Raw genomic sequence first — 13,441 nt, forward strand, 5'->3', positions numbered from 1 at the left:
TAGCAGGAGGGAAGAGGAGAGAGAGTTGTTTTACAGCTGCTAGCATAACAAAACTCAGCTAACAGTGCAATAATCCTGTTAGCATAGCACATTTCCCATTAAGGTAAATGCTAAATCCTGTGAATGTAATAAGCTCTTTCTTATTAATGTAATGTGGTGTAACAAAGATTGCCTCTCAGCAGGCAGCGAAGCAGCACTGGGCTATTTTCCCCCAAGAATTGGGCAGGGAAGGAATTGAGAGTGGAGACCTCCATTTTCTAATTGACAGGAGATTTTTTTCGAAGTTGAGATGCAGGTGCAGTTTATTGTTCGGTTGTTCTGTTTCACACAGGTCTTGGCCTTAAATTTGAGGTCATCACTGCCTGGTGCAATGTAACTTTGTGGACATGCCATCACACTACGGACCTGACAACAATATACAAGCAACCTCATCGCCAGTTCATAGTGGATGAATTTGCAAAATCCTGGATTATGCTCAATGACAAACATTTTTGATGTTCAACGCCAACTTTTTTAACAGGCACTCCACCAAATTTACACGAGTACACATTTACTCAACATGAGGAATGCTTTTCAGCCTGCGAAAACAATTGTGTAATGTCCACTTTAGCTGTTGGGGGAGCTTGCTATAGTCTGAGAAAATAACCCTGATGATGTCATCAAGGTCATCACATTTTTATACACATACACATTTGTAACAGAAAGCATGCGTTACAAACTGGGAGTGCAGTTTGAAAGATGTGTGCGTTTATCAGGTAGGGAGGGTCTAACAAAAGATGCTATTGAGTTGCATCATGGGAAATGTAGGACCCAGCATTTTTGGAGTTTGACCCATCTTAGGGACTAAAAGTCAGGATATCGCAGCCTCTGCTGCTTTAATTTTGGCCATTCTTTTTAAAATGTGCCTCAGTTTTTCACTGCCAAATCCTTGGAGTATCTCTTTAAAATTCTTTATTTCTACAATATCTGCGCATGACGACTATGGTACACTCAAGGTTAGGGAAAGATCGTGTTTATGGTTAAAACATAAATAAATACAAATGCAAAATCTGACTTTAATAATATTCAAATATGAATATTATTAAAATCAGATGTGCTACCATTCACCATCTTGATCTGCACACCCTTACTCTCTGCCTCATTTCATTAAGGGCACACACAATTCCTAGGGACGCCGGGTTTACACAAGCATAACAGTATGAGCTAATGCTAACAGTGTAGAGGGTCTAACACAACATCAGAGTGTAGCTACAAGCATGCCTAACCCATGATAGGTCTCACTAGTTTCACAGCAAACTAAGACACTTCTTTGTCCCAGCAGGGAGCACAAACCTGGACACGGTAAAATGATAAAATGATGACTGGGCATGACATTGCACTGTAGCACTAATTTGTTTCATTTCTCATACAAATGAACAAGGCTGCTGATGCTAATAACCTTCACTTACAGTAGAGTAAGCCTGTGTGGCCAGTGGAGGTCTCTGCCTACTGACACATAAACTTATGAAATACCATCACTAAACCAGGGACTGAGCCTCTGTTTCTGATTTGGTTTGTCACTATGGAACACAAACAAACTGCTGTGTATGCTGTTTGCTCTGTATAGCATGCCAAAAGACACACAACGGGCACTGACCATGCAATGTCTCCTCACTGCCCGGAGTGTTTGGATGCATCCAACGGAATCGTCCTGGACCTAAAAGAAGCATTGTTGTTCACAGGATTAAATGATTGGATTGTCTGAGTGTAGTGGCACCCAAATCCCATTTTACTACAACCAGCTGGAGTGGATGGGCGCACAGCTCCGTCATATTCTTCTCTGACATCACCGCCAGAAGCAGCAATTGAAGACAAATCTGTTTAATAGACTCTCCAGAGGTCTTTGGAGAGGACTTGGAGCACCAAAGGCAATTCTCACCAGGGGGAAACGGATGTATTACTGGTCGATTCATTCTTTACCCCTGCAGAAAACGTTTCAGGAGAGGGTGGGCAAAAATGGCAAGAGGAGATTGCTCTTACATTCACATCACACGGAAAATGTGTTTCCGTTTTACACAATTCATGTACAAAACCCACTTTCAAAACGCATTTTTATGAACATGAAACAGCAGATTGTTCCTTTGTGCCCTGAACACATACTTCTTCTACACTACGTTCTTTAGGCCTGGAAATGTAGGGCTGCAATATTAGCAAGAAGAGCTGATAGGAGGAAGATGGGGAGAGATAAGTAGACTTGTAATTGTTGGTTTTGGTGTGCTGTTACAAGTACTACAGGTGAGAAGGTGAAATACAAACCAGGAAGTCGAGTTTAAAGGCTTACCAGACACAAAGACTCTGGAAAGTTTGTATTTAAAAAAAAAGTTGTATGCTCCCAAGTGGCAACCTCCTGGCTGAAAAATGAAGCCAATGTGGAAGTGCAAAAAACGAATGGCCACTTGAGGCTCCAAAAGCGATAATCCCCATAGAGCCCCATGTTAAAAATGCCCAACTTTACAGCAGACATGTTTACAGCCTGGTATAAAAAATGGTTTTGGTCTCTACAGCTTATTTCCCCGTTAATGACATTTGTATGGGGGGAGATTTTTTTTTATAACTCACCCATTTAAATTATATTAAGGCTTAAAGTTATGCATAATTAAGGACGTGGCCACTTTGAGTGACAGGCGGGTGCCCTCTCAGGCGGCTAGCCACTAAGATGGTTCAGTAACCACCAAAAAGTACTTATTAATCCAGGTACAACGTCTCAGTAGTGGACAGAAAACAAATCCATCTAAAAGCTAAGAGTTAAAGAAGAAAAGATCTTCATATTTATCGTAGAAAAGGTTTCAGTCGTAGTCATCTGGACACTGTTTTCAGAATCAAGACGTTTCGGCTCCCATCCGGAATCTTCGTATTTACTGTGTGATATTTAAGTGTGAAGGATAACAGGTGCACTGTCTCAGAGCTCTATATGGGAAGTATATACAGTAATTACTGTGTAACAAGACAACAAATTGACAATGGGTAACACTTCACTTTAACCCCCTCTCACCTATTTAGCGTATATATGCACTATACAAACATATAATAAATGGTTTATAACACAAGCAAATCATTCAATTTCATTTAAAATCTTATAATACTTTTCTAGCAAAAAGCTTTCAGCTCATTGTTTTGGTTTTACGGCCCGCAAAGTTTTTATTCACTCTCAGCACTCTCATCAGTCTGGTTTGCAGTGGCATCAGGCAGCTGTTTTCAACAAAAAAGCTCCAATAAACCCACAGTGTGCTACCTGCCCAACACCAAATAACAGACAGACAAAGTTAGCGACTAGCTGGTGAACATAGTGGAGCATTTAGCAGCTAAAGAGCCAGATATTTTTTTATCAGAGTTGGAGGAAACCAAAACAGAGCTAAAAGTGAGTGAATATTGGACTTACATACATTAGGTGGCCAGAAACACGACTCCAAATACAGTCTATGCTAATGTTACTCAGTGACTGCTGGATGAGTAAACAGATATTTGTTTGCTTACATGTTTGCCATTTCAACTGCATGCGGTGATAATACTGTATGTCACTGTTGTGTTTGCAGCTTGTTGCGCTGCCCCCATGTAGGCAAAATATCAATAAATGCAGGTTTAAAGAATCCGTTTTGTTTCCTGACGTAACTGTTCTTACACCCAACTGGTGGAATTTTTTTTACTTGTTTTGCAATGAATGACGTACAACAAGGATATTCACGGTGCAGGAGGAGCAGGTACAGAAAAGAGAACAAGAAGGGGGAACATGCAGAGAAGAAGAGAGAAGCAAGTGGAGGGTGAGGAATGAAAGAAGGATGGAAATAAACAAGCGAGACAATACAGTATTATTATGCAAAGAAGACATTTACTTAACTGCTCATCACCGTTCATAATGAAACAGACATTTCAATATTTTCTTTGCCTTCACTGCACCACATTTAGCCCTGACCACCAAGTCATTGTTTTTCTTTCCTGCATGTGATTGTGTGTGCATGTAGGTGAGAGACAGACAAAGAGATTGCTTGGGATGGATTAACATTTGAGGCCATTTACCGCATCCTAATAATAACTGCTTGGTTTCCAATAAGATCCCACCAAGCAGAAAATCAGTAATCATACTCGCTTTTATTTCTCCTCACTGTGGAAAAAAACAACATTTTCAAGCTCAGAGAGCGAGAACAAGACAGAGAGACAAAAACAAAAGAAGACAGAGAGAGAGAGAGAGCAGGATGGAGGTACGGAGGTGAATGAAAATATGAAATAGATGTTTAGAGAAAATATTAGAAAGATGTTGAACTCTCAAGCTGTTTGGTAAAATTATATGTTCAATATCAGTATTTAATTCAGTTTACAGCCACGAAATAATGAACGTTATAAATATCTCAAAATGCCATGCAATAATTTCCCCCTTTTATATAGAAATCTTCCGTATCCTAACCAGTTACCCTAAACACAACCTTTACCATCACTCTTTTTCAATTCTACCCTCACTCTAGTCTTGCAAAAACTATAAAATAATTGTTCCTTTCATCAAGTGTGGTGTAAGTTCATTGAGTTTGCTGGAAAGTAAAAAAAAAAATCAATGACCACCTCAGTGATGGAGCCAAACCAAACCAACTGACATATCAATTAGTAAAGCAAACGGCAAAAAAACCTGGCTTCAGGGTACCAAGGCTCCACATGGATGCTTAAGCAAGCCATTTGATAATTGGAGCACAGATGGTGTGTAACAGAGCTACAAGTCCATGAACCAGCCAGGGAGGACAGCTTTCTGAAACAGAAAAACAAATTTAGTCAGATATGGAGTTTCATTTGGCAACTCGGAGGGAAAATCTAGTTCTCAAACTTGTTTCCAGCAAACAGAACTAAGACTCATCATTGGTAAAGCTCAACAAATCACGTTACGTGCCAAAACATACTTTTTTTTTTGACACAGAATGTGTCATTTGATGCACGTCAAAACAGCCACTCCTATTATTTTCTATGCAAACCCACACACCGGTGGAGAGGCGCCGCTGTCCTATTTTTCCAGCTTTGATGGCGGTCAACACTCTCAGAAAGCAGAGTCTTTCAGAGTTGTTCCCTGGATTGGCACATCCCAGCTACTGTCCCTTGTTTCTTCTCTTGTCAAGTGATAGCATGCCTTCTTCTGTGGGCAGTTAGCTGTCACAATGGATGAGGAGAAACTTATTGCTGAGGTAGAAAAACATCCAGACTTCTACAAGCTGCAGGCATGGCTGTAGAAAGATAATGCAAAGGCCAACATTTTCTGGTGAGTCATACCTGGAGAGATTGAGACTCCATTGTGAGGAAAGTGAAATAATCCTCAAATAACTCATGTATTTAGGACAGCACTCCAAATTCACATTTACGAATATACTCAGGTAAAGGTGGTGTATGCCATTCTAATCAAATACACGTCTTTTTGTCAAATTCACCTCACGGTCGGCTAGCTGTCCGGTGTTTGTACACAGCCCTGGCCCTGTAAATGAGAAACAAAGCGGCTCGGATTGAGCCACACAACACTATTCCAGCCACTCCAGCCATTCCAGCCGTGATTTGTTTGCCAGGTAACATTAAATGACTTGCCCACGGACATTCAGCTTACTTTCTAGTTTGCCAAGATATGCTGTTGTCGGTGTCTCCAGAATCACATAACATGCATCACCCTCACTCTCCTGTTAGTTCTGTTGCAGCTCACACCTTGTTAATATTACTGCATAGAGTTTGGTAATATCACATAATACCCTTCATAGTTCCACCCAACCAACTTGAGCTGAGGTCTAATCATTTCAACTGAAAATACATGTGTGGGGGAACGGGGCGTTTGCACGGAAATGTAATGCTTCATTCTTTTGCACATTCATTCATAGTCACTTTTCACAAACCTGATCTTTTAAATATGTGAGAAAAAGCTTCATCACAGTTTTTGAAGTAGTTGCCCAGCAGCAGCCCTACAGCCCTCACGAAAGAAAGTAAAAAACCAATGACTTTGATCAGATTTACCGACTCACCATCAGCCACAGGTTCTGTCATTTCTCATTCTTCTTGAAGGGGCACTTCCATAATGTTGGGGGTGAGAGACAAAAACAAGACAAGAGTCTCCATACATGCTAGCGGCTCTGCAAGGCTGTACTTAGGCACAGCGGTGCTTTGAGCTAAATGCTAATGCAGCATGCTAACATGCTCACAATGACAACATACTGATGTTCATCAGGTATAGCATGCTAAAATTTGCTAATGAACACTCATAAAGTCATAAAGTATTGGACAAATTAAAAAATCTGAGCTAGTGCAGGGCCAGCTCTCCATTATCCAGGTCCCTTACCACCCCCATCAATTAAAATTCTTCCCTGAATATTAATGTTGATTATTATTCTGTGTTATATAATTAAAAAAGCATGTCACTGAATGCCAAATAACAGATTTGATTTCATTGGACAAAGAATCAGGCCTGGCGACAGGATAAAGTGACTGAGGGGGCTGTTAGAAATTGCAAGGGGGCAATTTTTTAAATAATAAAATTGAATTCATTGATTTACCCATGCACTAGCCTCAGAAAGGCTAAAAAACAACAACATACTGTTTCAAAATCATATAATACATTTATTAATTAGGGCACTCACGTGAGAACACTAGCAGAGCGCTCTGTCAAATCAGATGGAGGCATGTTGAAACAGCTGTTTGCAGCTTACAGCTCTCTTTCTCTGTCTCTCTCTCGTTGGCTGTCCCTTCACTTTCCTGTAGCCCACACACAACAGACAGCGCTGTCCACTGTGCAGAAACAACAGCTAAGCGATAGTCACACGTATCTCGGCCAATAATTTAGTTGTTTTTGCTATTTTTCTATAAATACATAAAGCTTAAACAGAGGGGGCAGAAAATACAACTGAGGGGGTAAGCCCCCTTAAGACTCCTTGTGGCACCGGGCCCGGTTGGAAGATCATTATCATTAGTTTCCCCGGGAGCAAAAAAGCCATGTGAATAGAAATTATATTTATGAGTGTGCAGCAGTTAGAAATTTGACATTCAAACTTAGTTCTGGTTATTGATCACAAACAGCAGCCAATCAGAAATGCCAAACAAGAAGCATTCTTATTAATTGTTCCAATTGAGAATGACTTCCGGATGGGAGCCAAAACGTCTTGATTCTGAAAACAGTGTCCAGATGACTACGACTGAAACCTTTTCTGCGAATTGTTCCAATGTTAAACAAGAGCAGCCTACCAAGGAAAAAGTCTGAGGCTGCTGAAAAAAAAGCAGAAGGATATGTAGGCTATCCTATATTATAGGCCTATTTATCTTAACTTTCAAAGGAAATAAGGTAAATTCCTTTGAAAGGTAATGTGACCCCTGTGAGAAGTTATTTTCAGCTGTAGTGTCCAAGTCCAAGCGATTGCGGTACTTGGACTACATGTGGAGGACATGGCTGAATCCCTGCTCAACAAAATCAGTTGTTGGGAAACCAAGAAGAAGCAGCCTGCTCTTCTCCCAGAGAGCCAGGTAACGCTGGGTATATTTGACCCACATGCTGCCCCAGCCAGAGGTGTAGAAAGTAGCCTGGGCCTTGATGCTCCTGGATAGTGGGCTCGCATTCACCTGAAAGGGCCACACCACCCAGACGGGAACATCGAGGTTCAGGAGGTCCCTGAAGCGGATCTCTATGTTGGCCTTGACCGTCCTCAGGTGGTCGGTGTAAATGAGGAGGCGGTCATTGGTAAGACACCTGCAATGAGTATAGATATAGACATAGATATAGTATACAGATTTTTAGACTATCCAATTTTGAACTGGTTATTTTATTGCTAATTAGTCTACTAATAAACGTTTCTTTATATTTATATTGCATGTATAGGCCTAACACTAACCCTACCCCTAATCCTGTTTTACTTTTCAGAAGTCAATATAATAAACATAATATATTCATAGAAATAAAATATATTAATTATAATAATAGCGGGCCTATTATATCTATTTAGCGTTTCTGAAAAATAGTAGGTCACCTTGGTCAAGTGCGGGAAATGAGCAATGAGCCTGGAGGTGAGACTGTGGATGACAGCCTTGCTCTGGACCAGACTAGACTCAATTTCCTTGGACCTTTAGCATGAGGTACATCATGTACCTCTGTGAGGCTGGATGACACCTTTTCCCTGAGAGCTGCATCAACCTCCTCCAGGAACTCCACGATGCTGTCAAACAGCTCATTAAAACAAGCAAGCGGACATCAGTGTGGAGAAGAAGACGCTCAAAGGTCTCATCGTTTTCCTGACACAGCTGTCGGAACAGTCTGTCATTCGGGGCATGGGATTTTGTTTTGTTTATTGCCTTGACTGCAACATCGAGAGACTCGTGGAGAGCTGGACCTTTACGCTTGGCCCACACTGCCCACCTCTACCTGTGCGTGGCGGCTGCTTCGCTGACATGCTGCGGCTCGCATGTCCACACAGACAGTGTTGCTGCTGCGGTGCTGCCCTATCTTTTTACATTTCCTATAATAAATACAATACAATAAAAGCCTTGTTAACAAATGAAGGGATTCTGTCCACAGAAACACTACAGGCCTTTTACAGTTTTTCTCAATTGCTAAAACACTAAAACGCATTGGCTGAACAAAGTTCTCAGTTGCCTGACCTCATTTAGCTAATTGTGCAGTCTGCTGTCAATACTTTAAACCATTTCACATGGTAAAACACAATTTGCAGATCTCACTTAGACTTTTCAGTAAAACTCTAAACACATTCACATTCTCAAAACCTATTCTGCACTCTAATGCACATGTCAGCCATACTGGTAAACACAAGTGGCAACAATCAAATACAAACGGAGAACACATGTCATTGATTGAACACAACCACTCAAAACTGATGTAACCTGTTTCAAATGATGTGACACAAAGCCAACATCAGCCTAATTTTTGTCCCTTTTAGTGTTGTATACTGCAGTACAGCGCATTGTAGGCTGTATACTGTACAATGAGCAAATTGTGTGGTCCTGAACATTGTGCTTTCCATTTGTTAACAGTACTGTCTGCTCAATAGATTTTGACTGGTTGCAGGTTCATATCAACAAAGAACAAGAATTACAGTATCACAGAGACAAAGGACCAGATGCAGGGTGCAGTACTGTAAAAACAGGGGTACAAGGAGGAGGAAGAACAACAAAGAGCAAAGCAGAGGAGTCATTTCTGATCAATTTTGATCTACTATGATAGAACATGTTTTCGTTCATCAAAAGACAACGACGGAGAAATATTACATTTGTTTTGAGATTACAAATGCACTTCTCCCTGAGAACTATGTTTTGAACAATGTTCACTTTGTTTATGATTTGAAAGCAGTGCTTGATTTTGAACACAGGTAAAACTGTTTTGAGGCAAAAGTTTAATTTTGCGAGAGGAGTCAGAGATTTTGTGTTTAATGGTTTCAGAAATTGGAACAAGGTTCCAGAAATTGAAATTTCTAGCTTCAGAAATTTTAGCAATTGAGAAAAACTAATTTGAAACGGATACAGGAGGTATTGAGTTGTGTGGCATATTCCACAGATATAGACATCAATGATAACTGTAGTGTAGTGAAAGGCACATGCTTTGCTGGTATGATGTCGATATGACTATGAACAGATCATTTTCACTGTGTATTTTTGCTGAGAACCATGCGTGTCGTGGAAAAAATAGGCGAGACCCAGTGGCGGGTGGTGGAAAATCTTCTAGGTTGGGCTGTGCCCCATCCAATCAATTTCAGCAAACATCCCAGTATGATTAAATGCAAAAAAGTGAAGGTATCAAAAAGGAATTACTACTTTGCAGTTAAATATTTAACAATCATTTTATTCCAACATAAAATAAAGCAGTAAGTAATGGCTGATGCATCTTATTTTGGTCAACCACACAGGCAAATTCAGTATAATATGAAACATGTAATAGAAAATGTTTATTTCTTGAGATGCCCCTATGGACCTTGTTTTGTTTGGGAAACTAACAGGGAGGCAAAGATCAGGATAAGTAAACATGAAGTGCAATTAGTAGTGTTAAGTTGCTATTCAGACACTGGAATGCTCTGAGGTGTAGAGATAGTAAACTCCAGCAAACTTCTGCTTCAAAACTCTCTCAAAAGTGAATAAAATTGAATTATACTCAAAAATAAATTGTGGGGTCCCTGATAACCAAAACAACACAGTTAACAGAAGGGAATAACCAAAATAATAACATAAACAACCTTGTAAATATCAATTGATGTCTCACACATGGAATCATTTGAGATTTGTTTTAAAATGTCAACTATGCACATCGCACAAAAACACACACTGGGGCTGAACATGAACAAATGCACACTGCCGTCAGAGTTTGACTACATCTGCTTGATACCTGGTTATTCATTGTCTTCAATATGAACTCAAAAAAACACCTGTTGGATGTTACTGTTGGCGTCGATGTAGCTTAGCACAAGCACCAGCTGGCAGTGGGTGGAAATGTCAGTCGTCTCGTCTGCTTGAATGGCAATAAAATCAGCGCCCTTTACTTCCTCCAGAATGTAATCTTTTAGCACTGACAGCATGCAGTGCAACAGCTTCTTTCGTACCGTCTTTGACGTGCCTTTAAAAACGGTAACGCAAGTTAGCAGGTGCTCCTCCAGCACACTGTCTAGGGAGACAACAAAATCCACCAATCGACTGAAAATGCCAGGGTTGTCTGAGGAGTCAGTCTCAACATGCCCTTGCAAGGCCGACTCAAAAGCCCCACAAAACTTCACACAACTGATTACTTTGGATAAAATGTGCCTGTTTTTATCCACCTCCTCACTGTGTTTGCGCACCACAATCCTGTGGCTGTCATCCGGCTGCATAGTGATGTTCACTCTGCCTAATGTGGCTTACATTAGCTTGACAGAATTATCCTTGTGTGTCCTGGTGTTCTCATGTTTACTTACTTTCTCAGCTTCATATCCCTTTCTCCTGTAACTGTCCATGCTGGATCTGTCCCCGTTGTTTAAAAAAGCAAGCACAGAAAGCAAAATAAGACATTAGCATGGTGTACCAACTACGAGAGAAGGCTCGCACAAACTGCTTCCCTTTTTCGCCAGCCTGCTGTCTGATTGCAAGGTCAAGTTGATTTGGGCCCAGCTCTTTCACCTGTAGTTTCTCCGCCAAAGTTCTCCTCTCAAACGGATCTTTGAGTAAGTCAATGATCGCGCTCGCCATTGTCATGTAGTTAAAATGGCGGTAGAGGTCCTGACCATGGGCAGTATGAAAAAAGGTCCTGACTAGCAGTGGCTTGCTTGGGGCGATAAAATAATCGGATTAGATTTGAAGATGCTGATTGGCAAAATTTTATGTCATACGTCCATATCTTTGGCTAAATTGCTACACAGACCCGCCTCCTGTGGGCGATTTCTCCATTGCCCCAGAGCAGCTGAGACATGCAGACAGGCAGAGGGAACATGTAGGAAAAGCACATATGTAGTGCAGATGATTTTCTATCATATTTTACACATATTACTGAGTGCATTCCATATTTCAAACACACAAATATTGACAATTAGTTTAATCTACTGTATTATTATTATTATTAGTAATGTTTTTTTTGTGGCTCAAGGGCTCAAGGAGGGTGGCACCCTAGCGCATGCGCATGGGACAAGCTGCTCACGCGGGCTGTGTGGCTGCTCTAATCTGTTAACATGGGTGCCGAAATGAAAACCAACAGGTTCCGTGATGCACACATGCTGCTCAGGTTGGCAGTGTGGTCACGCCGTTAGATTTCGCCACAAGGTTGTGGTGGTGCAAGACACAGTGGACTGTAAGGATATGCGGGACCTGCTCCTTCAGCAATAGCCCACTATCATTCTGGCTTGTCTTCCCAGCGAAGAGACTGCTGATGGTGCTCCTACATGCTTCTCTTTGACGCTCCTTGTCTGGCTTGTCCGAGTGAATCTTCGTACAGTAAGGTGCTCCTTAAGATGTGAGGGTTTCCTGACCTCATTTGAAAATACTTGTTCACACAATAAACACATTGGAGGTGCATTGTGCATTGGTGGGAGAGGTACAAATCAATAGCTAAGGTATTTAATAGAATACTGGCTGCATTTTTTCTTCATCTGCGCCGTTTGCTGATATGTTGCTCATGGTTTTCCAACGCGCCATGCGAAAAGTAAAAGCCGGTTTGTTCAATCTTTGGTGTAAACTCAGCTTAAACAAAGAACACATCAACTCCCCCTTTGTTGTATAACACTAACTACTTTTACTTGTCTGTAGTGAACTGATGGTTGTTGTGTTGGTTGAGTACTGTATTGAAGCTACTACTGTATATTCCTGAACTCCTGTGGCGTATTGGTAACAATGCTTTCTTGGCTAATGTTAGTAGGAGCAGTAAAAAGTATAACTACTGTAACCATAGCAGCATAATGTCAAGTGGGTGTGTCCAAGGCAGCAAGGAAAAGGACTCAAATGCAGACAACCAGGCAGACAGTAACAGTTCAGTGATTTATTGGTAAAATGATGATACAAAAGCTTACAGGCAAAGACAGCAGTCCAAACTGAAGTAGAAGAAAGAAACCACAGGTTAACAGGAACAGGGAAGGTAAAAGCTACAGGCAGGCAGGTAAAGGCAGTAGGTGATTTGAGGGGGGATGCCATCCCCCTTGTTAGCAAAGTGACCAAAATCCATCCCCCTTTTTAACCTGCTCAAAAGATGCTCTGTACTTTGTCCCGCTTTTAATAATTGCCACAATCTCGGAACATGAGACATACTGCTTTTGAACTGCCTGTGGGGAGGGTTGAACATGTAAGAGTCTGTCCATTCTTGATTAAAAGCTCTGTTTCCACTGTCTACTTTTCTCTTTTTAGAGCACACCATGTGAAATTATTTCTCCGACTCATCTTGTCTCTGCTCTCCCTGTGTGTGTGTGTGTGTGTGTGTGTGTGTGTGTGTGTGTGTGTGTGTGTGTAGCCTAACTCACTCACTGACTTGACGCGCGGGCTGTTAAACCAGTGCCGTAAAGGCTAGAAAAGCTCTAAAAATGCTCCGTCAAAATGTAACAATACTGAACAATTTATCGATGTACTCTACAGCAGACGAGGGGAAAGAGAAAGTGTGGCAGCAGCATGACCGAGGCCGGGTCAGAAATTAACAGAGCTTGGACCAGAAGTGTCCTTGAATGCTCATGAACTTTTTTTTTTGCTGTTGTCACTTGTTATTTTTCAAATAAAACTAATCTTTGTGTCATAAATTGAGTGTTTATTTGACAATATAACGTAATAATTATACATTATTTCAGAGTTTAGTAAATGCCCCTGAAATCAGTTAAAGGGGCAAAAAATAGGCCAACTTCCTGAAAGAAAGGCACAAGGGAGCCTGGGGGGCTGGGGCTACCATTGGGCCATCCCCCTTGTTAAAAATTAATTAAATTAACAAATCGCCTACTGGGTACAAGTACAGATTCGGGTTCAG

The 13,441-nt window shown here is 41.1% G+C and overlaps 1 protein-coding gene across 1 annotated transcript in view; it reads left to right on the top strand.

The window, feature by feature from the left end:
• The window catches only part of LOC122879776 (interferon regulatory factor 2-like), a 54,627-nt gene extending 41,407 nt beyond the window's left edge, over positions 1–13,220 (top strand). Inside the window, exon 10 of the transcript XR_006378786.1 lies at positions 332–13,220. The gene's annotated coding sequence lies outside the window, so the exon portion shown is untranslated. The remainder of the gene's footprint in view (positions 1–331) is intronic.
• Positions 13,221–13,441: the final 221 nt, after the last annotated feature.

The sequence above is a fragment of the Siniperca chuatsi genome, linkage group LG8, assembly GCF_020085105.1.
Source record: "Siniperca chuatsi isolate FFG_IHB_CAS linkage group LG8, ASM2008510v1, whole genome shotgun sequence".
NCBI lineage: Eukaryota > Metazoa > Chordata > Actinopteri > Centrarchiformes > Sinipercidae > Siniperca > Siniperca chuatsi.